We start from the raw sequence: 27,174 nt of genomic DNA on the forward strand, positions 1-27,174 counted from the left end.
GACACAGTGTGCGCTGAACTGAGCCCACCCTTTAATCCTAAGGTTCATCTGCCGGGGCCGAGCGAGCTTGGACGGTGGCAGCGAGGTCCTCGGGATGTAGGTTTGTTTAGAGTGACCTTCTCTTAGATGGATGGTTTTACAGGGCTGACGAGCTCCATCTGGCTGGAGAAGTTCCCTGACCGGGAATCGAACCCCGGCCGCTAGGAAATCATGTGAGTGACTCCTCTCTATGGCCTTATTCATATTTAAGTGTTGGAGGAATAACATATAATGAGCTAATTACTGGTGAAGGGTGATGGTCTGCATTTATAGTTAGCAGGCACTGATACTGTGGGTTTGATAACTGATGGGACTGCTCTTCAGTCAGATACTGCAAATAATACAGGCAGTAATAGGGATAGTAAGATTTCAGTACATCACTGCTTTTAATTGGTTCTAGTGAGACTGAGGACTCTGCTGTGGTCCTTTTGGGCCTCATGCCAGACCTGGCCAAAGCAACTTTGGATGTACTGAGTGTCTTGTGCCACCTGCTACATTTCCTCTCCCACTGCATCAAGTGAATGTTACCTCTCTCTTCAAAATGTGGTGGCTGCTTTTTATTCTCCCCTGCCCAATTATCCAAATGTCCATTAGACAGTAAAGCTATTGCATTTGCCTCACTTTTGCTTACCCTGATCAGTCTTACTGCTTCTTAAAACAAGGTCCAAGTCATTTTGGTCTCTTTCTGTATCCTGTAGTAAACTTCCTTGCTGCTTCATGCAAAAAAAAAAGGAATTCTTAGGAGCACAGGGACAGCACTACTGTCCTGTTATGTGTTTGGAAGTGCTAGTTCATAGCAGAGTCAAGGTCTTTTTGCATGAGAAGAGAAACAGGTGAGTTTTCCAGTCTCTGAAAGTGTCAGAGGGGAAGAGACCTACCCATGACATAGTGTTGCTGTAGTGTTACCCTGTATAAAATACATGAGTAAGGAATATTACTGTCCATTTTACCATGGCTTAAGACAGAAGCAATTAACAACTTCTGGTCTTAAAGAGATGAGAAAGTCAGTGAGGAGGAAGCAGAGTGGGATGGGTCTTTGTAGACTGATTTCTTTTGTTAGTTATTTCTGAAAGATGGCTGGAAGCAAAGGAATTGTTTACATGGCCTGTATTCCAATGTTTCTTGTGAGTGAACTGGGATGACATTTTAGGATCTTTTCCGGGGGATGAAATCTATATCTGATCACATGAAAATGCCAAATGACATTTTCGTAAAGGTACCTTTGTATTACTTTACTTTTTGCTGAAAATAGGCCTCCCCACTCCACTGCATCTGCTCTTCCTGTCACTGTAAAATTGGCCAACCTATGCGGTTTCAGCCACATACAGTTCATCTCTGTGTCTGTCATGGCTAACTCCAAGACTGATGGGGGGGAAGCAAACCAGCAGGGCTTCAGGGGCAACTTTCCACATTGTCCTGGAAACATGTTATACATCTAGCTCCATGGATGCAAAATTTAGATCTTCTATCTAGAAAACAGTTTTTGCCTACACACAGTGCAGTGTGTCTTGTAGCTTTCAGTTTTTCATACACGTGCAGAAAGGTTTACTAACTCTCTATTGATTCTTTGACAATTACCTGTGAATAATGTAATAAGAACATTTAGTAGATATCAAAGCACTTAGTCCAATACCTCTTCCAACTATTTAGGCAAGGTGGAGATGATATAATGCTAATGTAAAACTTTGAAGATAACAAATAAAGGCAATAAAGTAATGCTTTTACTTCTTACTTCTCATAACTGTAACCAAGGGAAGAATGTTAGGAAACTACAAATCATCAAAATAAATATGCTGATTAAAAATTTTCACCTTTGAAGTTAGAGCACAGTAATAGCTGGAATTAAGTGACACAAATACCATTGAGGGAAAAAACAGTGAGGGATAAATAATGACTAGTAATGCTGTCTGACATTTATGATTGTCAGGCTGAAGATAGGGAGAATGGAGTTGTTGAAGAACTCTGCCATCAGTTAGCTAATAATAATCTTGGATTGGAAAGTAGTTCTGGGAATGCATCAGTAAACAATTGTCCACTTAAGGGGATTTAAAGGTTTTATCAGCTGCTTATTGTAATACAGAATATGAAATCAGTGAACTTGGACCACAGCCCCATCACATATGATTATCATTTTTAGCATGACAAAGTATCAGAATAGTTCTAGAAACTACATAAGCGGAGTAGTACTGCATGACAGGGCAGGATGCCTCAAGGTAGGGAATGTATCCTGAGAAACCACAGCTGGAGCATTATGTCCTCCCTGTCTGTCAGAGGAGCATTTTGGGGGACAGTTAACAGCAATTGCTGGATGACTTTTTTCAATATTTTTCCAATACTCATAGCAGCACCAAGAGCTGTGTGCTCTTAGAAAAGGATGTTAAATGTCACTGAGCTATGGAGGTCACCACCTGTATCTAGCTATTAGAGAGGTTGAAAAACTTCTAAACCATTTGATACACCTTATTTCTGAGACTGTGAGAAGAACTGTGTGTTTTCTGGGGTTTGATGTAGTACATTTAAGAATAAGGTGAACTCTGCAGGTTTTCCAAGTTCTTTGCTATAGGTAGTAAGACTTCATTAATTTTTTTTTTTTTTGGAACTGCTGTATCTGCACAATCCATAAATACTGTTTTCAATTCTGTCCTTGAAATGTGTCCTGTGCAAGGCTGGCAGCCTGTGTTTTTTTTCCTGTCAGGTATTTAAATTACTTCAGCAATTTTAGACATCAAAAACCTGTTCTTTCTAATAAAATTGTCACAGGAGTGTCCTGTTTTAAGATTCAGTTCTCAGAAAGGGCAGGCATGGGCTTAAATTTGCATCTCCAGCAACAGATTTGTAATGTTTGTTTGTTGAAAAGGATATAGCAAACCTGGTCACAGTGGCCTATAGAGAAAAGTACAGCAGTTTTCCTACTCAGTTATAGTGAACCTAAAAAAGTTACCCATGAAATTTCTCAAATATGAACAAGAGACCAATACAAAAGCTGGTTAAATGGAACAAATTACTTGGTGGGGGAGAACTTCCAGAATACATTGAAAAACCCTGTGTGGCACACAGTGTGCAGTCTTCCTTTTCATGAGCAGTTAGTATGATGACCTTTAGGAGACCTTTCCAGTTCCATCTGGTTTGGGTATGAATATTGAAAGAAGGTGTCATGTTGCCTTCCATTCTGCTCCACCATTGCTAGATGCTTCTTTCCATTAACAGGTTGTCTTTTTAGAGTTCTCTGTGGGTGTCTTCTCTATTAATCAAAATGAAAAATTTAGTTATAGCTTAGTAATAGAAAGATTGAAGAAGTTTGGGTTTTCTTAATTTACAAATCACAAATCAGATGAACCTCTATATTTGGTTTTCTTTTGTCTTCTACCTTCTGTCAGATTTTTTTTTTTTCTCCTTAGGGACACTGAAGTGTACCTGTCAGGAAATACAGATGGGGATGGGGGGGGGGAAGGTGTGTAAATAAAATAATATATTTCACACATATTGTACTGAAAAATAAAGTGATATCCCAAAGAAGTGATTTGATTTGTTTGAGAGTGGAATGAACTGTTGAAGCCCTCCAGAAGTTCTCCAAGCCCCCTTTTGGTGGGCTGATGGTTCCTACTTAACAACTCAAGGTCTGTGTCAGCTGACTGGCACTGAAAATGTTATGCCCTGTGAATGGCACATAAGTCACCGGTGTCACAGCTAGACACACAGATATGTTATTAATCACTGTCTAGATATTCCAAATACTGACTTTTAGGTTTGGATATGGGAGTATAAATACTTGGGTATGTTCAACTTTGAATAAAAGGATTTATGTGGCAAAACAACAATATCTTGCCTTAAAGATCTATATGCAGAATGTACCTTGAAGAGTGGAGTAAGAGTGGCCCCCCTATTCCTTTTACCAGATTAGTAAGAAAATGCCTTCTAGAAGCATCTTTTAAGGTAAAAACATTAATTTGAATTTGAAGGAGATTCATGCAGTAGTGGATGAATGTGAAAGTTAGATCCAAGCCTATATTTATGCAAAATTTTGTTTCTGACACTCAGTTTATATTTTTTAGAAAAGATAAGAATTCAGCATGGTTCAAATATTTAAACTAGGACTTGTAACCTTTTGAAAATGCTCCTGGTGGGGCAGTGCAGGAAAAATTGAAAGTTAGTAACTTTGTTTAAAGGTTTTTGTATTTAATTTTAACTTTTCTAAATATTCCTCTTTCAAAAAAACTTGTGGAATTCATTGTCTGAATACTGGTCACAGCAATAGCATCTTCTGACAGCCACCTTTTAGGTCTACCTTTATGTTATAACAGCTACTCCTTGCTGTCAAGTGATGTGAACTATAAAGGTATAGCCTTCATGAGCATGGTTTCTGTTGAACACACTATGTGATTGTGTACAAAGCCTTTCGTACTTTTTTTAGCTTAAATAAAATGGAAAAAAACCCCAAACCACTTAAATGGATTCTGAACTCCATGCAAAAGAGTAAGAATCTTTGCCAGCCTGGTAAGTGGCAGTCCTGTCCAATGTTGTGACAAAATTGGGACCCTTTCTCACTGTGACTCACAGCCCTGTATTACTATGCTGAAAGCAATGCATTGCAATTGTACTACTCCAAATAACAGCACTTTTAGAGATAAAATTAAAAAATCTCACTAGAAATTTAATCTGCCCTTCTTTCTGTGCAGTAGTACCCCACAAGAGAGTTTAGTGTTATTTATAGCACATTTTTTATTATTTACAGTGTTTGTGATTTAATTTATCATGACCAACCAAAGATAAGTAATAAGTAAATATAATTTTTAAAATTGTACTTTCAGATGCTGATACGTCTTTAAATTTGCCATGAAATTGTCCATGCTGTTAAGTGCTTCAATAATGTATTGTGAATTAGTTTTTTTGTTTATTTTCTAATGAGACATGAAATGCTGATAAAATTTTATGAAAATTGCCTATAACTACAGAAAATATTCAGTGCATAGAGGTGGCATTCATATTTTCTTGATGTTTAACCCTCTCAGATCATTTCTGTGTCTGACTTCTCCATACATAAAATGGAAATACTTCTCTTTTTCTAAGGTGCTTTGATATTGCTGATGGAAAGCAGTATATGAAAGCTTGATATCAGTATCATTATGTCCTCATAATGATAGCATATAATAAATCATCATTATAATATATTGTATATGTCATATATATGCTGATATATTATATATTAATAACATTTACATAGTAATATAATAATAATTGTAATAATGGAAGGCACTGCCAAGTTTGATTTTTATTGGGTGATATTTTGCTTCACTCAGAGAACACTGTACTCATGATTTTATTTATAAATATCTCTACAGCCGATAATATCAGCCTGCTTTCATTTGGACTTTTTTTTAAAATTTGACTGAGACAAAATATCTTGACTTCCCTATGTCACTAATTACTGTAAGTTTAAAATACATTGAAACTACTGCTCAGGAGAAAAAGTTAGTACTAATGAGTTAGGTGCATTCATGGTAGTGTAGGCTGCTTACTGTACATCACTTTGTTTTTCTGCAGGTAAAAATTTAGAAATCTTAGGTAATTTCTCCCGTGGTACATTTTGTCACCTTCACAACATTGTCATTATTCTTAGTATTTTGATTAATTTGCTGACTTTGGTTCATTCATGCATCTTTCATAGATTGAATCTGAGCCACATTTTTTCATCCCAGTTGTCTTCATGCTCTTGGGCGTTTGATACCTGAATTCTATAAAACACTCCACCTGTTCACAAGGACAGTAAATTCATCAGGTTATTTTATTCTTCCTTTTGCCTTATGTAGATAAATTATACTGATTTAATAATTAAAAAATCTACAGTAACTTATCAATGAAAGTTATTGAATAAACACTAAATAAAGTCACTCTGTTCATTGCTAATAGTAAACATTGAGGATAAGACTGACTGCTTTTTTTAGTTCACCTTTTTGTTAAAACAGATAAAGGTTATTTTCATCTCTAGCATTTGCTGGCTGGTCACTGTGTTCCATGTCAGAGAGAGGCTTGAATAATCTCTTTGAAGGCAGTATTGAGGCAGAGAATTAGCATTCTCTCCAGCCGGATTCCACTGCACACAGGTTGGTTTCTCATTTGTCATGGCAGTGTTTTCATTAGGTCAGCTGAAAAACTGCCCTTCTCTCCTTCAGAATGCAAAATGAGCAGGGTATAGAGTGAAATGAAATTATAGAAATAAGTATTAGATAATTTATGTCAATTAACCATGAAAGCATTGACATTTAATCTTACACGAGTTTTAATAATTTTCTTAAGCATACAAAAGGCAAAGCCGGAAATGTTTTGTGCTGGTTTTAAAGTTTGCCTTCTTTTCGTGAACTGTAGAAAATAAGGATGAATTCTCTATTTGCAGTGAGATGAGGAAATGAGAACATTTATCACCTCTCTTGACTCTTATCATCCCTCCAAAGTTGGTAGCAACATGTTTGGATGTGGAAACAGGGAGATTTGACAGAAATTTTGATGGGATAATGCAGAAAACTAAATAATAAAGCTGTAGTGATTCCTGGCACAGCAGTAGTTTAAAATTTCATTGAAAAATACTAACTTCACTCTTATGTTTTATAACAATTCCGTGGGTTTTTTTAATAAAAAAGTTTGCTTAAATACTAAATTACTTAAATTGCTAAATTACTAAAATATGGAGAAGGTTGCAAAAATGTGTGACTGAATATGAAACTGGTAATATCCTTATTTAGCCAATCTACACTTAAAGAGTTCAGTTAGAATATGCTGTTTCATTAATTTTGTTAGAATATTTTGGTTTGAAAATAAATACTATGCATGCAGGAAAAAAGCACACAGAAGCATAATAAGAATGAGAGATGACCAAGGACGATCAGATAAAATAAGAAATTAGCAATGTTTGAATTTACGTAGGAAGAATTCTCTTACATTTAATTTGTCTCACTGTCAAACTGGTCCTTCCAATGCTTCCTGCGTTGTTATTTTCAATAAAACAATTCCTAGCTAGAAATTCAGTAAAGTAATATTTTTCAATTTTTGTTAGAAAAAAATTGATCTTGGTGTATAGTCTGTGCTTTGGACCTGTCGAAACAAAACCAGATCTTTACTGCATGCTGGATTTTAATAACATAAATACTTCAAACTTCTAGATTACATAAATAGAGTGGGCAGTTGTCAGCCTTTGAAATAACTCTTACATGCAGCTGGTGCATATGAAGTTGTTTATTTTGGGTTATACAGTTACCATAATGAAGAAAAAATTACTGTTTTGCTGTCCTATTTTTATGTTGCTGATCAATTCTCTTTGCACAGTAAAGATATGATTCTGTTTCAGATTTATGATAGGATTTGATCAGTCTCTTCCAGACCAAAGGGAAAAGTTCCTTGATGTTACTGTTTCATTCTTGGGAGTCAGCTACCTGATTTAATATTCTTGCCTTTTATTTAGCCACAGATTTTGGGTTGGGATTGAAACCAAACAGATGCCCCAGAAAGGTAAGAGTTAGTGTTTGAGACTGAAAATACAACTGGCTGCACAACGCTTGCCAGCTAGATCTGGCCTAGCTGTGATAGCAGCCCTGGAAATGGGGACCAAGAGCTGCCATGGAGAACTTCAGGACCCTGCCTTCTTCCCTATCTCATAAGAGAAACAACACTGACAGGGATAGTCCATTTTTATTTAGAAAAAGTTGCCTCAGAGAGCTGTAAAATCTGCTGGTGTGCTGCTGTTCAGGAGGGAAACTCAAGCATATTCTGCTGTCCTTGGCAAGGGTCTGTGTGTGCTTAGGTCTAAGTACTTGCTTGCCTTATCACTGCTGTCTGGGGAGGTAATTGGGCCCCTGTGTACAAATATGTGAAGGACTCGGTTTTACAATAATAAAATATGTCTGATCATATGTTCTAAATATACTGCTCATAAGATACCAGAGGCTCTGCATTTATGAACAGTCTATTCTAAAGCCTCCTGGCTTCCCCAGGTGATTTCTCAGGCAAGAAATGCTATCTCCAGCCATGGGGGAAGTAGACTCCAGAACCTGCCATCAGCAGCCGTGTTTGACACTCTGCTAAGTAAAGCCTGGTAATTCTAGCAGTGGCTGAATGCTGTTCAGTTCTTTATCACCAAAGAAATGACTGCGCCATCAGTTACGAAGGAAAACCTACTGAATGAAAGGCTGTTGCTGTCTGGAAAAAAAAAAGAAAAATTGCTGGTCATTGTACTTTTTAATCAGAAATTACTATTTACACCTCCCTGAGGTCTCCAGAGGACAGGTTATTGTAAAGACCTTTTGCACGACATTAGAATTGAAGAGGATCCTTTTTTTTTCCCTTCATGCCAACTAAGTCATTGAGCTTTATGCTTACAGGTGTTGTCAGAGTATGTTTGGCGGCAAGTCATGTTCTTGACTGTGGCTTTTGTGACTGCTAAGACTAGTAAATGATCAAATACTCCAGCCACATACAAAAGATTGAAACAGGACTGAAAAGCAGATCTGAGACATAAATTCCTGAAAAACTTAAGGAATGCTTCAGCTAAGGTTCAGTAGTTTTTCTTCTCGCAGCCAAAAAATAACCAAATACCAGTTTTAGAGCCTCATACAAAAAGAAAAAAATACATTGGAAAAAGGGAAATAAATTTGATGGTATACAATCGTGTGTGTGTATCTGTATTTTCAGGTTTAGTATTCTTAGTGATGCCTGATTATCACACAGCTTGTAGGAAGTTTCTTTCCTTTTGAAAAGTCTTCAGTGTGTTATGTAGACTACAGAAATATCATATGAATGCTGCATAAAATTCAAATACTGCAGCTCTACAGTCACAAGATTCGTAGAGCTTAACAATGCCGGGCTGCTGTGTATAATTTGACTGATATTTCTCTTCTCATTTTTCCTCTCATACTTCATTTTGGTTTGATACATTAAAGCCATATAAGATAGAATAGTGTAATTTATATTTGCAGGCTGCATAGTCCAAATATTTCTTGCCTATTTCGAATCTTTCTGTGTGTGTGTGTTTGTGTATGTTAGCCTTGTTCAAAGACCTGACATCTAGTTGCTTTTAAAGGAAGAGGATGGTCTTGGTATGTAAGTTCAGGGATGTTAGTTTAGTTCAGTTCCATTCCTATGTATAAATGTATCGCTTCCTATGTATATAAGTAAAGATAATAATGGTTTAAGATGCATAGTAGATAAGGTATGTGCTGATTATTCCTTGAAGTCAAAGTTAAGACTTAAAACACTGACTGTATAGTATGTTGTGTAGTTATAGTCTCTATATACTAACTAGATGCCCATCAGAATGAGGGTGACAACTGCCATTCAGAGATAACCTTATGACAGTCATCTGCAATGGAACACCATAAGATAATAGTTACACTGTCCAAATAAATCAGCCCCTTTGAGAAACAAGGGTTAGCTTGGCATGGTGCTATGAATTCCAGCTACTGTATCGGTATAGTCTGCACTGGGATGGGCACTCCCAGCTCTGTAGTAGCTGTGGACAGCTAGCAGGACCAGCAGGGAAAATGTGCTGCATACTGACATTTTAATTTACTCTAGAGGCACTGCTGGGTCCTGGTTCATATGTTGAAGGAATGGTTGAGTTAGGCTGCCTGTGTTAGGCAGTCCATTTAGTGTATGTACCCAATCTGGGTGGCATGACCATGCTTTTCTGTTATAGTATGATAAAGGAGCTTGGATACTGTGCTAAGTGATTTCAGTCATCTGAACTATACTTTGTGGTAGACTCTGCTGTAAGCACCATGGCAAGAGATGTGAAAATCATCCCTGCCCTGCTGGTGCAGGAGTGGTGGCAAGGGAGGTGGGAGGGGCTGTGATGAGAAAGCAGGGTGTGAGTTGGCAAATGTCATGCCAGATCTTCCTGTAGACCATACTGAGTGTCCTAAGGAGATGATATACACCATGAAAGTATAAAAAGGAAAGGAGAGAAAATAAATTTGTGAGGAAGGAAATTATACTCGACACTGGAGGACCAGGAAATCTAGAAAAAATGGTTCTTGTAGCAGAGCAAGGATAGTTGTAAAAGCAGTCTCGATTTATGCTTTCTTTTCTGCTACTTCATTATTCTCAGTATAATACAAAATAAATCACATACCGATCTTTTTACTTGTCCTTAGAGCTTGCACTCTGTAGAATGAATTAAAGCCCACATATTTTTAAAAGGTTGCGCTCAAAATCAGTATGCACTTATCACTCCCTCGATGAAGGCCAGAATCACTTATTTCTAGAGATACATTTTTCATAAACACAGCTGGTAACATAGAAGGTAAGTACAAATATCAAGAGTAAGTCTGTAAGTAGGTAGGAGATGGATACATTTCAGAAGACTATCTTGAACATGTAAAACAAAGCAGGCATTTTCAACTGCATTATGTACCTGTGGTAATGTCAAATAGCTCAGCAATATCCTTTTTAAAAGACCATTTCTACACTGCCAAGTTCCATAAGATACAAGTATTTCCTTTGAGTCAGAATTCTGACAACTCTGTCAGAAACATGTATCCTAAAAATGCCTGTGAGTTTGTTAGGCACAATGCATTGAAGATATATATATCCTTGTGTAAACAAATGTTTGTTACTGTATGCAGTGGTCTTCAGCAATCTTTATGCCTCCAGCAAAATTATGTAACCCATCTTACCCTGCAATTGTACTGCAGCTTTTTCTGCCCATGGTGAAGACAGAAAGCACCAGCTGTGATTTCCATCCTGTCCCCACAGTCCTGGCAGATGGACTTCAATGCTGAGCAGCTCTGGAAATAAAATGTTTTTTGATAAATTGGGCAAACCAAACATTTTCCCATGTTTTTTCAGAATCCACAAATCCGATTGACAGTGGCTACTCACTTCTAAGTGCTGATGATGCTTAAAGTATCTTCTTTGCCTTAACAATATAAAAAGCATACAGTGTGCCCCCTTTCAATGCTCTGGCCTCAGTAGGCTCCACCAGATGTGAATAGTTGTATATAGATAGCATAGGTAGTGTGCAACATGGCATTATTGGACCCATGTTGGTTTGAGTGGGAGATACTGCATTGCCTGAGCTGTCTACCTCTTGCAAGTATGATACTGTTCCCTAGACACAGTGACACAAGATACTGGAGCCTCGTAGAAATCTTTATGGTTATGACAGATATTAAAATAAAATTATTTTTAAAAAATAATGAAATGTTAATTAAAAAAGATTCTGCTTTAGTAAGGAGCATAACAAAACATTGTTGCTCTTTGGCAAGCTTGCCTTCAGTTAGTCTTCTCATAAATTCCATTTACTGTTCTTTTTTTTCTTTAAAAGAGCCTTTTATAACCAAACTGACAGGTAGTGTTTTTAGATTATGTTGTTGGAATATGAAGTATAATATATAATTTGATGAATAATCAGAAGTAAAATCATATTAATAAATAACATATGCTGCAGGTCTGATGTGTTCCCCCCATCCCCCTCCACTGGGTTTTTTTTGGCAGAAATGTCTGATAACTGTCACATTATTAAGTAGAATCTCATTACAGGAATGTCTTCCGATAATTTGTACATTGGAAATTTAAATAAAAATATAGGGAAAAAAAGACAGATGTTAAACACCATAGCTTGGCTTTTTTAAGCTATGTAGGCTTCCTCTACCTTAATAAAGAAAAATAAAAAAGAATAGTAGAAATAAATCTTCCTCCATTTCAAGATGAAAATATATACCCAGGCAAAATGCTTAATTGTTTGTGCTGTGAAAGAGCATATGATGGTTAATCCTGGAGCCATGACCAGGTTGTACAGTTCACTGTAGGCGAGAAACCAATGGTGTGAAGTGCAGTAAGCTGTGCAGTAAGTGCAGTAAGCTGTGCAGTAAGTGCAGTAAGCTCCTTGCCTCTCTCAGAGTTGCTGATGTCCTTTGAAAAAATGACAGCACGGTCCATTGGATTTCATTTTTATGTATGCATTCATCTGCAGGGACAGCAAAGAGCTGAGCATTTTTTTTGTTGTGTAATTTCAAAGGATTTAATATCAATGGAGAGAAAGTAAATCTTCTCACATTTTCATTCCTGTAGGCTCGGTGTAGTTGTGCTGTAATGGAACTGTCATACAGCTGCCAGAACCAACCCTGCAATCCAGGCTATTAGGGTGTATAATGTATATTTTGAGCAGTGTTATCAACGGCCTGCTATAAAAAAACTTATGGTTGCTGAAGCATAGGATAACTGTAGGAGGGCTGCAGTAGCACTTGGTACTCTAAAGAGAACAAAAAGAGTTCAGAAACCAAAGAGTTTTCCCAAAAACCAAAACCCCCACTTCGATGTGAAAGGGGAGTAGAGGAAGAAGGACTTTAGTCCCTCAAGATTCAGCATCACTGTGTCTATGTTTAGCATGATTTGGCACTTGATTCCATGTGTGTATCTCTCTCTGTTAGCAGAGCTGGATGGCTGCCAACAGCAGCAAAAATCAGTGTAATCCCCCCAGGGGAGATGCCTGCTCTCTGGGGCAGAAGGTCCTGTGCAGCTTCGGCTGCCTTTCCACCTGCTGCACCTCCTGGTGTCATTGACACTTCTTCCTCTCCATGTGCTAGAAAGGATTCAGAAATGTTGTAACTGCCTGGGGGCTTTATAAGCCATTCTTGCCACGTTCTAAGTTCGTTCATATCAGTTCATTTACTGCACACTCAAGTTGTTATTGAATTATTGAACTCCTATGTGAATAAAAGTCCCTTTGTGAGGGGAGATACTGGGTTGTCATTGTCTGCTGAAAGCTGGGCTCTGTGATGTATGCCAGAGTCCTGGGAGTTCTTCAGCTGGGGATGATTTGGGAAAGCAGCTGTTGAACAGGAAACTAAATGAAACTTCAGCATTTTTCAATTCTTACCTGTCAAAATTCAGAGATGGATAGTGCATTATTATTTAGAATATCGGCAGTTCCTTTTAACAATTAATATTGTTCTGTGCTGACTGTATTCTTGTTACTATTTTTTCCTTGCATTCATGGGGTTTTTTTGCAAGGTAATGTGTGGTCTATAATAGGAAACTTTTCTTCAGCAATCTACAAACTGATGGAGCAGTAAAAGAAGATGTAAAGCAATCATTTTTGTGGAAAATACTGAGGAAAGTTACATTCTCAGTCTCTAGTGACTAGTAGGCATCTGTTTTTTCCTTTGCATTAACAGACAGTACAAGGTGACAGGAGACATTACTTCTCCTTTAATAAAAATGGTTTTGAAAAGTACTGGTGAGCTTCCTCCTAGATTCTGTTTCCTACACTTGGCATTTAGTGGTGCTGCATTAACCAGTTTATTTTGAAGGCCTGCACAAACATAAGCAAAACATGCAGCCAAACATACCACAAATTGATATGAAAGTGAAGATCTGTTGAGTAGAAGTTACAGGTAATTTTTATTGCCTTTATATTGGCCTTTTATCCTTAACTCAGGAAAGAAAGAGTTCCTCTTACCATCTCTGGAAAATATTCAGGGAAAGTCCCCGGGGTAGTAACTGAGAAAAATGTCAAGAAAGTTTTTTGTCCTTCAGTTGGAAGGTATAGTATAAGATTTTTGTTGCCCACAGTGGAAGATTTTCTTGCAAAGTAAATAGCAGCAGAAGTAAAACAAAACAAAATAAATCATAGAAAGGGATGTTTTTTCCAATCTCTTTTTCAGAATGAAAAATGAAAATAGATAAATATTTCTAACCAACACTTATCTGCCTTCTGATTCTCTTTTTGATGGGGAAAAATAGGTTTTATTTTAAGGGTCCAAATTAAAATTCTTTGAGCAGAATCAGTTCTACTTGTATATATTTAAACTGGGGAAGAGTTAAAATGCAGACTGTTTGGCACCTCTTGGATGGCCAAGAGTGTGCAATTAAAAGATATGAGAAATAATCTAGCATGTATTGGGGAAGTCTGTACGAGCAATTTCTATAAATTTCTATAAAACACAGGAGACTTTATATACAATTTTATGAAGGTTCAAATTGGCAGCTACGCTAGTTAAGCACTGCAGTTAGAGCATCCAAAAAGACACTTCTGCAAAGCTGTATATTATTCTCAATGTTCATGGGTGCTTTCAGATGTTTAGTTAGATCTGTCAAAAATGCAGTACAGTTCAACTTGCATCTACAGCTATAATCTCTCAAAGGGCATTTTCAAGACAGTCCTTGGTATAAGCAGTGTTTGAGACAAAGGAAGAAAGAGAAGATTCTTGAGAGTAAAGCAACTTTAGAAATATCTTCAGATGTTTTTCTTTAACAATTCCAAATCACTCATAATGAGCATAAAAAATTCTCATTTGGGGCAGTATGAATTTTGGGTTAAAAAGCCAAAGAAGGTGATGGCTTTAGACAGTAGCAACTGTGGCTAGCTTTGGTGTACACGGGGTTTGCTTAGCACCTTAGCAGATTGTTCAGACCCAATAGTATGACATTGTAGGCAACCGACTGTTTTTTAGGGGAGAAGAAAAGGAAACAATCCATATAATGGAGACCCCTAATAATTTTTAAATGGATGGGCAGGTTGGAATGTAACTATCAAAGGCAGCTGTGGCCTATCAGGTCTACCTAGCTATGAGTCACCACTGACCAAGCCAGACTAGTAAGGTTAATTGGCATAACCACTTAGTTGTCCCTGTACAGTTAAGAGGAAGCACACCTTGACTGTTTAGGAAATCAGCATGTATATGGCCTGTTTAATATTCTGATATCCCTTCCATCTTTCATTTTCCTAGAACTATACAAATTGTTGAGTAGAACTGTGCAAAAGCAGCTCTATTTTACAGGTTTAGGCAGTTGACTGCCTGGAATAACTTGTGTGCTATTTGATCTCACCTAAAATATCAAAACAGAGCTCAAATATCTAACTTTGGAGTATCAGTTTTCTATCCAGGTAACAAGCTAGTAGTGGGGTTCCTTATCTGAAAGTAAAACCATAATTTTGAAATTGCTTTGGTTTTGAAAGACTAAACTTAAGGATGCAGAAGCAGCAGAACCAATGACAACAGGATTCTAACTGTAAGAGAGTGAGAGTTCATGAAATGTTAATACTTTTCCTGAATGACACTGCATATACAGAACTGAGCTTCAGATTTTGTGATGTGTCAGTTAAAACTGAATGTAGCATTTTAGTCTCTTCCTTTAAAGTTGTTGTGTCTTACATAAACTTTGATTTTGACGCTTAGCCTTGATACATAAATATTCAACTGATATATGTGTGTTACTGTGAGGACAAAAGCAAAGAATAAATCCAATCTAGATTTTGCACATCATATAATCCATCACCTTTGGATTATACAAAAATACATTCCCTTCTTTCAAGGGACTGTGCTGGGGAGGGCAAGGTTCAAAGCTCCATGCTTGAGAGTGCAGGAATTTCCTAAGCAGTGTACGTCTGTTCTTGCAGTGTTTTTGTGATATGCAATGATGATTGATCTTCTCTGAGTTCATATTATAAGGGGAAACCTGGGAGGATGTGTTGAGATCGTACAGTTAGTACAGGATACTGTATCCTGTTTGATTGGTTGAAATCTTAACAGCAACTTCAGTCAGAGCAGAATTTGGCTATTATTTTGCAAATTCTTATGGAAGAAACTATATATTTATTTATTTGTATGGGCTTTTTAGAAAAAACTAGACAAGTAAGAGAGAAACTTGTAGCTTATATGTAGCATCACATAATGAAATCGACATTTATTTTTCCCAATTCCTATTTTTTATGAGATATAAGCACCAGAAGACTTTTTGAGACTTGTTAGAGCCATAGAAAGGCATTTAAATATCTTTAGCAAAGACTGAAATTGGGGCAAAGAATTTAATTTTCTTCCGGTAAAGGAGAATCAGTAAGATCTGACCTCCTCAGAGGTAGGAGGGAATTGGTGCAGTGAAAATAACTGCCTCAACAGTCTTCTGCAAAAGAGGAGATGCATTTACTGAGTCTGATGTTCTCCTAAGGTGGAGGTGAAGGAAGGTCCTTGACCCTGTACTACAGGAGCTGCTGGTCTAAGCCATCCAGGCCAAGGTACAGTGCTCTTTGTGGGAGAGCTCCCTTCTTAGCAGGTGCTACAGAAGCCATTCAGTCCATGGTGGTAGGGACTAACGTGACTCTGAGGATGTGCCAGAGCAGCAAAGATGTCCTCTCTCACATGGGGGGCCACAATCCACTGTAGGCTTGTCTGTTTTCATTCATTTGTTCTGATGTAAGGGTAAGTTTTATTGGGATGTGTGTCCTCTTTTATCAGAAATTAATATTCCGCAGTGATTTATTACTTGTTCCTTGTATTTTTTATCCCTTATCCTTACTAAGAGGAGAAGGAATGAAAATAAAAACAAACATAAATACCATTTGCTTAACTGGTAATGGTTAGGGAGTTCTCTGGGGTTTAAAGTTACTGTCTTCCCTCATGTGGTCATGGTGCTGTCAACAAAGTAGTGGCTGTCAATGGCTGTCAGCAAAGTAAAACAGATGAGATGGAGAACTAAACCAGATTGGTAATTAATTGTGGTTAATTGGTATAATTCATTAGCTCGTTTCTGAAAGCAATCACAAGATATCTCCCTTGTGAGGGATGAGAGTGCACCAGAAGCTAGATATTCTTTCACTGGTTTTGTGAGAATTTTCTTAGTATTTCATGATACACAGACTAGAAAATACCCACTTACTGTTATGGGAACAGCAGACACTTTATGTGTATGCATACAAACAGGTAACAGTGCTACTCTTTGCCTTCATTACCTCCCACCTATCATTTGCCTGTCTTGGTTTCCTCTGCCTATGAAATCTGTGAGGACTGAGCCCTGCACTTTGAAATGGCTCTAGCTGTGCTGGATCTAAGTTTCATGACTCACTGGCAGCTGCAGTGATGGAGTTCTAGTAGTCTATGTCTGGATAGGAGGAAACACCTCAGCTTCTGTCATGCGCTGGAAGGGCAAGTAGCAGCTGCCACGCAGTGTGCAAGCACAGCAGAAACATCTGACTATTGGAGTTGTGTTTACTGTTCAAACAGCTGCTCTGCATCTTCTGGATCAGGTAAAAAAAGCACAGGCTGAGCTGCATTGTGCTGTGTGACATGATACAGGTAACTTAACAGAGCCATGATCTCTGGGCTCTGTGTGATCCGACAATATACATAATGTTAATCAGGAAAGCTCTCATAGTGTTTTCCTAGCAATCCTAATCTCATTTTTCATGACATGGGCCCATTTATATCCCTGAGAGCTTCCTTATCAGGTGAGGTAATCCAAAATCCTAAAATTCAGCGCTTTATGTATTTTTGCCAGTGGAGAAATCTGTTTATTATGAATCATAGAAATGGAAAACAAATGATCAGAACTTCAGCACAGTTATTCTCCCACATTAACTGTCCTGTAGTTAAGGTAGTAGTGCTTACATTTTCGTCCTTCTCACTCCCCTCCAGTTTGGGGAAATTGCAACTGTGACCATGAGCTCTGCAGAAAAAGAAAATGTGCTTTCCACTCACTTTTCCTTTCCACCTATACTCAGTAAAACATTGTCTTCCTTTGAGGTAGTCAAGTCTAAAGGTGTCTAGTTCTGTCTGGTTTATCTTGGGGCACAGGTCAGTCTCCTCAGCAGATAATTATTTATGCTCTTAGGTATTTATTACAAAGCTAATATTAAGTCTAAGTCTGTACACCATAACATTATGATACGTATTTTGATGCTTTAACCGTATTGCTTCAGAAGAGAAATGACTCCTTGGTGAAGGTCTAAGCTGGCTGTATGCTTGATATATGGTTAAGTTTTTTATAACTTTCAGCTTTTAAGCCCAGAAGGGAGGCTTAATAGGAAAATGAGGAGATGGACTATTAGGGATGCTGAGGTAAACAGAATTAGCGTTTTCTGGGTCTAGAATGCCGTTTGTGCCAAACTGTGTGAAATCATACATACTGGTTTTACAGGGGAGACTTTGGTTCACTAGACACCAGGATAAAATCATTAAATCATTCAACATGAATATGAGTTGGTATTTCAGAAACTGGGCAGTAAAGATGTGTTTATTACTTATGACATTTTTGGACTTCTGGGAAACATTCTTTGTTTTGTTTTTAACATCAAAAAATGCCTCTGTGGAAAGATAATTTGATCAGGGAGCATGTAATGGAACAGAAATGGTTTTTATTTTAATTCAGATTGAATCCAATCCAAGTGATTACTATCTTACTAGAATTAATATCTGATATTTAGAGATGGTAGTTCATGTGACAGGAATTGATGATACAGTGCAGTTCTCAATGGACTGATTTTGCATAAAATAATACTTCCATTAATTGATTCATTTCAGAGAAATGAAAAGAGGTGAAAAAAATTTGCCTTATTAACCCCAAAGAAGCTGATTTTCCCTGGCTATATGCAAATGTGAGATTTATGTTAGTAGAATGGCAAGGAAAGCCCATGGCGGGCTTCATCAGTAACTAGTTTTTGAAAGAAATATTTAATAAAAAACAAAATCCTGCATATTGTTTAGCCCGTTTTTAAGAAAATGAGGCTTAGGCAATTGTACAGTCACTGGTGTTTCTCTGGTAACTTTTGAACCTATTGTGCAATTTCTAATTCAAACTTGAGGAAGAATGGAATTTTCCAAAATGGCTGCAACTGGCCCTGTTAAGGAGGCGTGTTACCTCATGGTTACCTGTTCTGCTGGGAGCACACACACATGCAGATCTGGCTATACCTTGTTCAGATCTTAAGCAAGATACACGGCACGCTATGGGGGCATTCTAAGTGGAGGGCAATTTATGGAGCATGCAGCTAGAATTCTTACTGAGGCAATACAGACAGGTGAAGCTGTAGGACTCGGGTATCTTAGGCTTCTTCAGTCATCTCTTGCAGAAACTTATGTTGCTCTGTGGGTATTCAAATAAATGCAAAGAAAAATTTGCCAAGTATTTCTGTTTTACTATGCATAGTTGAATTATTAAGCAATGTGGAAACAAGTCAGATATAAACGATGATATTTACTTGCTAGTACAGCTAGAGGTATACATTCTTGTGTCCTTTTTTTTACAGGGACTTTTTCTTAATAAAAATGTCTTAACAGGATTTCATGAATAAAACTGAAGCGCTTTTACTGTATCATGGTTTTAGAGGTTCTGTTCAGTGTCATGCATGAAAATAAAAACTAATACCCATATACTTTCTTTTTTTTTATAAGTTATTTTATTGCATACCATTGAAACAGTAGTATGTTTATTCCTGACTCTTGATACTTGCGGTAGCGGTATTTTGTCAGAGAAACAAATTAGTACCTTAAAGGTTGCAGAATTTTTAGTGATTTTTCCTTTTTTCTTCCAGGTTGAGTTCTTTGACTAGGTTATTTACCATCCTGCTAGCTGGCAGAAAGTTTAAGGCAATCCTACTCCTACTCCTACCAAAAATTCTTTAGTTGTTTCTAAGGAGAAGATACAATGTGCTTTCTCATTTTATAAGCAGAGTTAAATCCAAATCTCCTTTTAGTTTCGAGCGTGCACTGACCATCTGATAACCCCATAATGAAGAATTTCGTCTTTCATTTAATTGGTGTTCTGCATGATAGAAACAAGGGCAGATGCAACTCCTTGCTCTTAACAGTAAATCTAGGCCTATGGAACATACTTTGAAGTGTTGACAATTTTATGTTCTCTGGAGTAGAAATTAATTACTCTTTCTAGATCAGATGAATTAGAGTTTAGAAGGTAAAGCAGGCTACCTCTGAAGCCCAGAAGTCAGCAATCAGAAAACTTAAATGATGAAGAACTCATAATTTTCTGTAATATTTCTTTCTATTGATTCAGTGGTAATTAAATCTGAACCTTTTGGCAGTTCTTGGAACAGTTTTATCAAATCCTACAGTGATGGATTGAAGGTCTCCATGTCCAGTGGTGAACAGGGTTGTTATCATAGCTCTGCCTGAGCAGGTTGAATGCACTTTGCTAACGTTATTCTCAAGGATGAAAGATGATTTTTCTTTCATGTACTAACAGTAATATATTACAGAACTTTGACAACCTTAAATTTGAAGGCTCTTGATAAATTGTTTGAGCTTGATTCACTCTGGCAAACCTTTTTGATTTGATGATTTTTGTTTCAGCAAATGCTTCTATTGCAGCCATTTTTTCAAATTGTCACATTATCTTTCTGAGCAAATACAGTAGTGCTACAATACATGAGAATGAGGGAGTCAGCAAACATTTGATTTTTTCCACTTCCTGAAATAGGAAAGCACTTTTCATATGTAGCCTTAACTGGGCTAGCAATTGCTCTGGTCAGTGGTGAAGAACATCCTTGGCATTGATTACTGGAAATACTATCCTAGGCTGAAATACTGGTACTTCACTGAAATACCACCTAAATTTTTATAGATGTACCCTTATGAAGATCTAGTACACAGGGTGATGTCATTTGTCTGTCTGTTTTGGCTTATGTGTGAATGAAATTTGTTCACACAAATCTGAGTCATTTGGGGTTGAGATTAAACCAAGATAAGAACTAAATGTCAGTAAAGTCAGGGCTTGAAAATACCACTTAACAATGAATGGCACAGAGGGAACATCTTGATGTTGAATGTAGAATAAAATTTACTAGATCCTTCAAAATACAGGTTTCCATTTAAATATCCCCATCTTTTTAGAGAAGCTTATTTAATTGCCCAAGTGTCAATAAATGGTATGTGATTGGTGAGGTTAGCTATGAAATAAATAATTTTCTTATTTTTCTGATGTTTGATGAACATTGAAGTAATACAGAAATGAGGGGGCTTGCAGTTTAGAGTGGTTCCAACTTGTTCCCCACTAAGACATTTGGAATACTACATCTCACACGCACAGAGTGATTGTTTAATGTTTTTCAGTGCTATAGTATGTGGTAGGATGGTGACGTACATAACTAAAGTTTATGTTATCACATGGTTTCTGGAATAATACTCACAAAACAAGCTTGAAGATTCTCTAGAAAAAAGGGTGGTTTAATGAAAAAGAAGACATTTTGTATCTTTGTCAAATAGCAGCAGTCTTTGTTTTTCTCTTTTTTTAACCTCTTCTTGTATTTACAGCAACAGAAATTCATATTTTTACTTAGCTTACCACAGAACTTTTTGGTTTTGCCAGAATCAGTTTCTGTCTCGTACTCTCTGATGAGTAACATCATTGTCTGAAAGTGGTATGTTAGAGATTTCCTAGGAGATGGAGAGGATCTCCTGCTGTATTGTTTGGACTAGACAATATGCTCTTCAAATGCAAATTGTTTATATTATTTCAGTAATACTTTAATATGTTGGAAATTCTCTTTGCAACACTACAGCTAAGTTAGTGGTAGAACAGTGATATAAACAACTCTATGCTGTTTGAGTGGTCTCAGTTTCTGAAGAAAGATTAAATAAGGTCCCAGTCCTGCAGGATTACTTATGTGAATAGAGTCCATGATATGTAAATAATTTCAGGATAAAAGTCTTCATAATTTCTCAGCAGGAGCTGTATCTGTCTCTCTGCTTTGTGATACACCTTCACTATGAATGCATAACTAATAATGCTCAATTTTAATTCCTTGTGAAAGCAGTGCCATGGCTTTGGCCATGAGTTAAATTCAGAATAAATGGGGAACAAGCATTACAGAGACTCTTAGCACACTGACATTGTTCTCTTTTGCACTGGAAAGTTGTCTTGTTTACAGCCTGGATTTGCAATGGATTCGCCTGAAGAAAGGCTAGAACTGGGATATCCACTGCTCAGGGACCTTGTTGCCCCTGTTTGCAGACCTTAATTTCTAATGAAAGTCTGCAGGTTGTGGAAGGTGACGAGATGTAAAAATTGCTTAACCTCGTCTTAACTCAGCAGTGGCAACTGGAAGTGTAGTTTTAGCCTAACTATAGTCTTAACTTTGTCATTAAAATACAGATGTTATGTTAATCCAGCTCTGTTATTATAGTTAATAATACAGTTTAGACACAGACTTTCAAGTACCCGTTCCCTTCTCTGTTGTACACTCACCCTTTTAGCATCATTTGAGGCTGCAGGCTGATGGTGTCGATACTTCAAGAACTGGAGGAGCAGATGAGTGAGTTTAGGATGAGTCATTAGCACACTGGTACAAGGACAAATTTCATGCTAATGGTGGGAGTCCCTTACTACCTCCTTATAAATCTGTTTAGAGATATTTTTACAAGTTTTCTAGCACAGTTGCCTTACTTGCACTTCCTTAGTTGATTCCCAGTTACACATCATACTTGTTTTTCTGTTTACTACTATTGAAGCTGGGTTTACCTAACTCACTCCTTTATGCTGTGATTTGTATTTTCTAGCCGATGCCTTTGGTATTTTCCTGTGCCAGTGTTGTGCTACACTTTGGGGTTTTTTCTAGGGTTGTGGATAGTTTTGCGATTTTTCCATGACCCTACAGTTAATGGTTTATGAAAAAGATCGGAGTTGGATTTTTTTCAAAATCCTTGGAAATGGGAGGGAAGTTTGGAGTGAAAGAGCTTTCTGAATATTGGACTTCTGATTAACTGAAATAGTGTACACCAGTGCATACCTTCCAGTGAATGCACCTGGTTTTAAGTGAATCTAAGCCAGGCCTTCAGCTTTTGAGCTTACTTAGTTTAACATCTCATCTGAAGGAAGGCTAGTGTGACTACTATAATAGCCCCAGAAAGAGCTAAGCTACATAATCTTTTTTGCATTTTTCAAGCATTTGGGTTTTTTTTAGAGGTTTCTTTTATGAAAAACCTGTGGGAAAGGCCATATGTGTCAGAACATGAAAAGAGATACTTAACTTTGAATGCAATTTATGCCTTTAGAAATGCTTTGTCTTATGGTTGGTACTGTGGTTATTTATTTAGTGTGACAAACTAGCATATTGATTTCCAAATGAACTTTAGTATCTCTAGGTAGGTAACAGCTTCATATACCTTTGAAGCTTGGAAAATCTAAGCTCCTTAACATGCACAAAAAGTAATGCCTTTTTTTTTATTTACACAGTACTCTGCATACTGTATTCCCATCCGGAAGCCATTCCTAAGTAGATCCTAAATATACACATATCTTCCTGATATAAACAAAGTAATTGTCTTTCAGTTTTGTAAGATGCTTATTCTGTGCGTGTTTCTTTTCCATGGGTGATGTTTTGCATGACGTACTCCTCCTATAGTATCCTGCACAATGGATTAATATATATAACAAATACTACAAAAAAGCTTTTCTCTGAGTGGTGGTTAATTTATAATGATGCTTTTTTGACATTGCTGTGCACAGCCAGTGCCTGGTGCTGAACTGATGGGTTCTTCTGATTAGCATAGTCTGAAAGTGGCTTTTTCAAGAGCTACTTATAATGGCTTAGGCATTATTGTGTTCAGCAGTAATCTTTCTCCATCACAACTCTCTCTCTTGCCTCACACTGATTGAAGCTGCAGTGAATTTAGATCTGCAAAGATGATCTAAAATTCTGTGTTTTTTCTATAAATTTTCATGAATGGAGATTCAAGCAACTCACTGCATTATCTTTTACAGCCCACTGTGAATGGAAGAAGTGGGATAAAACTGAAAAAAAAATGTTCTGCCTGTCTTCATCATATTGTGAGCTAAAATTATCAAATCATGTTTTCATAACACCTGATGCAATATTGTCTGTCCTCATAAAATGAATACAACTGCTTTCCCAGCTGACTCAGTGGCTCAGTTCACGTACCAAGCTGTTGCTTAAATATGAAAGAGCAGTATACTGTGACACTTCCCGAGTGGTCTCTGGAAGATGACTTATTTAGTCACCAGGAGTGATTCTTCCAGTGTCTCCCTCCATCCGCTGTGCCCGTGGCAAGCAGGGAAGTGCTGAGCCATGAGGACTACATTAATGTCTGTTGGTTTCTTCAACCTTTTTTTGCTTCCTACGTTGCACAGCAGTCCATAAGCTTCAGTTGAAAGAAGTGAATGTAAATCTGTTAACAAGTGCAGAGTTTGATGTAACACAAATGAATGTTAGAAAATAATATATATAAAGTTATGTAGTAGCGTTAGGGAGTTTTACTGAATGTAGTAGGAAATAGTTCTCAAGTCTTTACTTTAGAAGAATACATAGTTGTCCAAGGGAACTTTAATAAGAAATTGATGTTCTTTAAATGCTTGCCTTTTCAGAAAACCATTCAGAACCTTGATGTTGTTTTTTCTGTGTTTTAGTTTATTTTGCACCCCAGACAAAAAATTATGAAGCAAAGAGGTAAACCTTTCTATTAAGATCTGGAAGACTGACAGAACATATTGCATTATACTGATGATGTTCTCAATAACTTGTTACTCCAACAACTTCTTACTTGAGATGTGTTTCTTTAAAACCAGTTTTCAGAGTTACTAAGAATTTTGATCATGCAAATATGTATTCAGCAAGTAAGTGAATGGAGACTAAAACTTAGGCAAAGTGAGTCTTTTTGTGGCCGTGGCTCTGTAAGAGAAGTTAAAATTATTTTTGTTCACAGAGTCTCAGGAGTAGTTACAAGGAAGTAGAAATAAAAATGTTTTTTATAGATGAGAAATGTTTTGATATTCTGTTCAGGTCAACAGCAGCAGAAGGATTAAGCCTGAGAGTCTTAACATGCATGCTAACTTACTTATAAAGAGGGAGAAGGGATGAGCCTGGAAGTCCAATCATCTTCTCCTCTCAGCACAGTGAAGACTGTGACATTAAGCTTCAGGAGATAAGGTGCCACAAGAAAGTTATGTCTCTACACAAACATGCAGCAAGAGGAGACAAGTAAGATTACATAACATAACGAAGCCTTATGAGAAATTACTACATTTCCAACCTTGTAAATGTTCATCTGACAGTCACCGACAGTCAGATCTGGTTTTACGTCACAGTAAGTCAGAGTGCAAGAGAAACAGAGTTTCTAGAGTTTTCTAGTCAAGCACACCTTGACTAGGCTACCTACCAAGTAGTACAGCTTGGGAGCCTGAATGCTTGGGTTTTTATGTCACCCATAGAATTAGCAGTTGGACTTTATATATCTAAAAACATTCCTTAGTTCACATTCACATACTTAAATCATTAACCATTTGGCTATTGTCACAATTAAAAATTCTGTTTATAATACAAATGAACTAACGTTACAAAAGAAAACACAGGCACAGAGTAAGCTGGAAATCTGTCTTCTGAAATGAGTACTCTGTATTATACGATGTTTTGGGTTGCACTAGATCTTGGAAGGTTTTGAAAAATTGCAAGTAGTGCCACTGTAGTGTAATTCCTACCTAGGATCCACTGATCTAGATGTATAGTGGATGCTACTCCTGAACTACTAAGAGAGGCAGTGGAGATTTGGAGGTAGTTTGACAGTATCCACAGATGTGAATTAGAGAAGGTTTGGGCAGAAGAAATCAAAGCCGAAGTTGTGTAAATTTTTTTGAATCATTCTGGAAGGGCATGCCAAAATGTGATGGAGACAAATCAAAGGGAGGGATCACAAGAGATACTATAGAGGGAAGAATGAAATGAGTTAAAGAAAGTAAAAGTTTGGTGATGGTGTACCAGCATATGTCTGAGCAGGCATTTGTCTAATTTACTGCAGGAGAGAGCTCTAGGTTCAAGTTTTTCTGGTAAGGTATCAATAACTTGAAAAAAATAACTAAATGTGCACCCAATCTTATTTTAAAGGTAGTCTCTAATAGCTTGTATAACAAGTAATCAGAAAAAATAAACCACACAAGCCTAATCTGTTTTTAAAGTTTTAATATTGGTAGAATTTTATGAGTATGTCTTATCTTCAGACAAAAAAGTGACTAACTGGAAACCAACATGATTGTGAATTGCTGGAAACACTGGGGGAAAGTTGATTGTGAGAGAATGTTATGAAAATATGCATAACAAATTTTAACAGAACTGGTAATTGCAAAACTGAGCATTGAGCAAACAACTAAACTCTGTCTTTATTTCATTCTAGATACTGCCTGTGGATTTGTGTGGAAACAGAACCCGCTTTATTAGAGGTTTGTGACTTTTCTTTTTTCAGATCTTACATATGGTTTTAAAGTAATAATTTATTACCATGTTTAAGTAACAACCTGAAAGATATGAGCTTCTTAGGAGCAAATAATTAGTCCAAGTGCATTTGAAAAAGTGGTTAAAACATTGTTAATTCAGAAATAGGTACTCAGCTAATGCACAGAAGCAGTGTTGTGGCTTTGACCTCAGCAGTGTTTTTAAATTTTAGCTGTATAGAAATATAACATTTTAGCATTAGGTCTGTTGGCAAGGTCTTTTGATTCAAGTGCTTCTCTGGTTTGAATTTATATTTGATCTGTATATCCATATGCATCGCTTCCTGTTTGAAGGTTGGAGTAGTCTGTACTCCTGAGACTGTATCTACCATGAAAGCCACAGTGAACAAGCTTTTCATATATATATAATACAAAAGCATAGGGCCTGATCTGTATTTTTGTTAGCTCTTCAGAAAAGACCTTTTGGGTTCTACAGTGTCTGTGTGTTTGAAACAGGAAAGGTGGTACCCAGTGATCAGGTTAGAGACGGCTAAAGCCCTTCTTTCCTTGACTCTGTGTGTACATACTGCTGGGCAATAGGAGGCCCATAGCTCAGTGGTGACTGTATTCAGTATAGGAAGTTAATATATAGGCTACTGTATAAAGTCAGGTTACACTGCAATAAGAACATTGCATGCCTCTGAGGAAATTACTCTGGTGGGATGGACAGTTGAAATAACAGTGGCAGCTCAGTGGAGCATAGTGATTTATAACCCATCTGATTGCCTATAGGAATATGCTTAGATTTTCATTAGGGGTGTGCAGGCATGACTTTTTGCCCTGAAGATCACTTAAAGGTTGCATTAAGTTAATGTATGTTCCTGGGACTGTCATTTAAATAAGAACATAAATAAGAGACAATGTATAGTTTTAAATGCCTGAAATGAAATTCACTGTTCTGTTGTAGAAAAGGACCAGAGGAAGTCACAGCTTCTGATGACAAAACATGGTTCCTTGTCTTAAAGTTATTTACTACTGGCACGTTTAAACTTCCATGTCTTTTACTTTCTATGTGTGGCAATGCGGGAGGCTAGTGTGTTTCTCAAACTTGCAGCAATGCATGCTGCTGCAACCAGACTTTCATAGCAGTTCTGTCCTCTGTGCTTATAAATGCATCTTTTTTTCCATGGAAGAAATGTT

At 37.2% G+C, this 27,174-nt stretch overlaps 1 protein-coding gene across 1 annotated transcript in view; it reads left to right on the forward strand.

Annotated features, from left to right (window-relative positions):
• CNTN1 (contactin 1) overlaps positions 1-27,174 on the forward strand; it is a 241,077-nt gene that overhangs the window by 44,314 nt on the left and 169,589 nt on the right. Inside the window, exon 2 of the mRNA XM_017817884.1 lies at positions 25,938-25,983. The gene's annotated coding sequence lies outside the window, so the exon portion shown is untranslated. The remainder of the gene's footprint in view (positions 1-25,937; positions 25,984-27,174) is intronic.

This window comes from Lepidothrix coronata, unplaced genomic scaffold (assembly GCF_001604755.1).
Source record: "Lepidothrix coronata isolate B3197 unplaced genomic scaffold, Lepidothrix_coronata-1.0 Scaffold63, whole genome shotgun sequence".
Classification (NCBI taxonomy): Eukaryota; Metazoa; Chordata; class Aves; order Passeriformes; family Pipridae; genus Lepidothrix; species Lepidothrix coronata.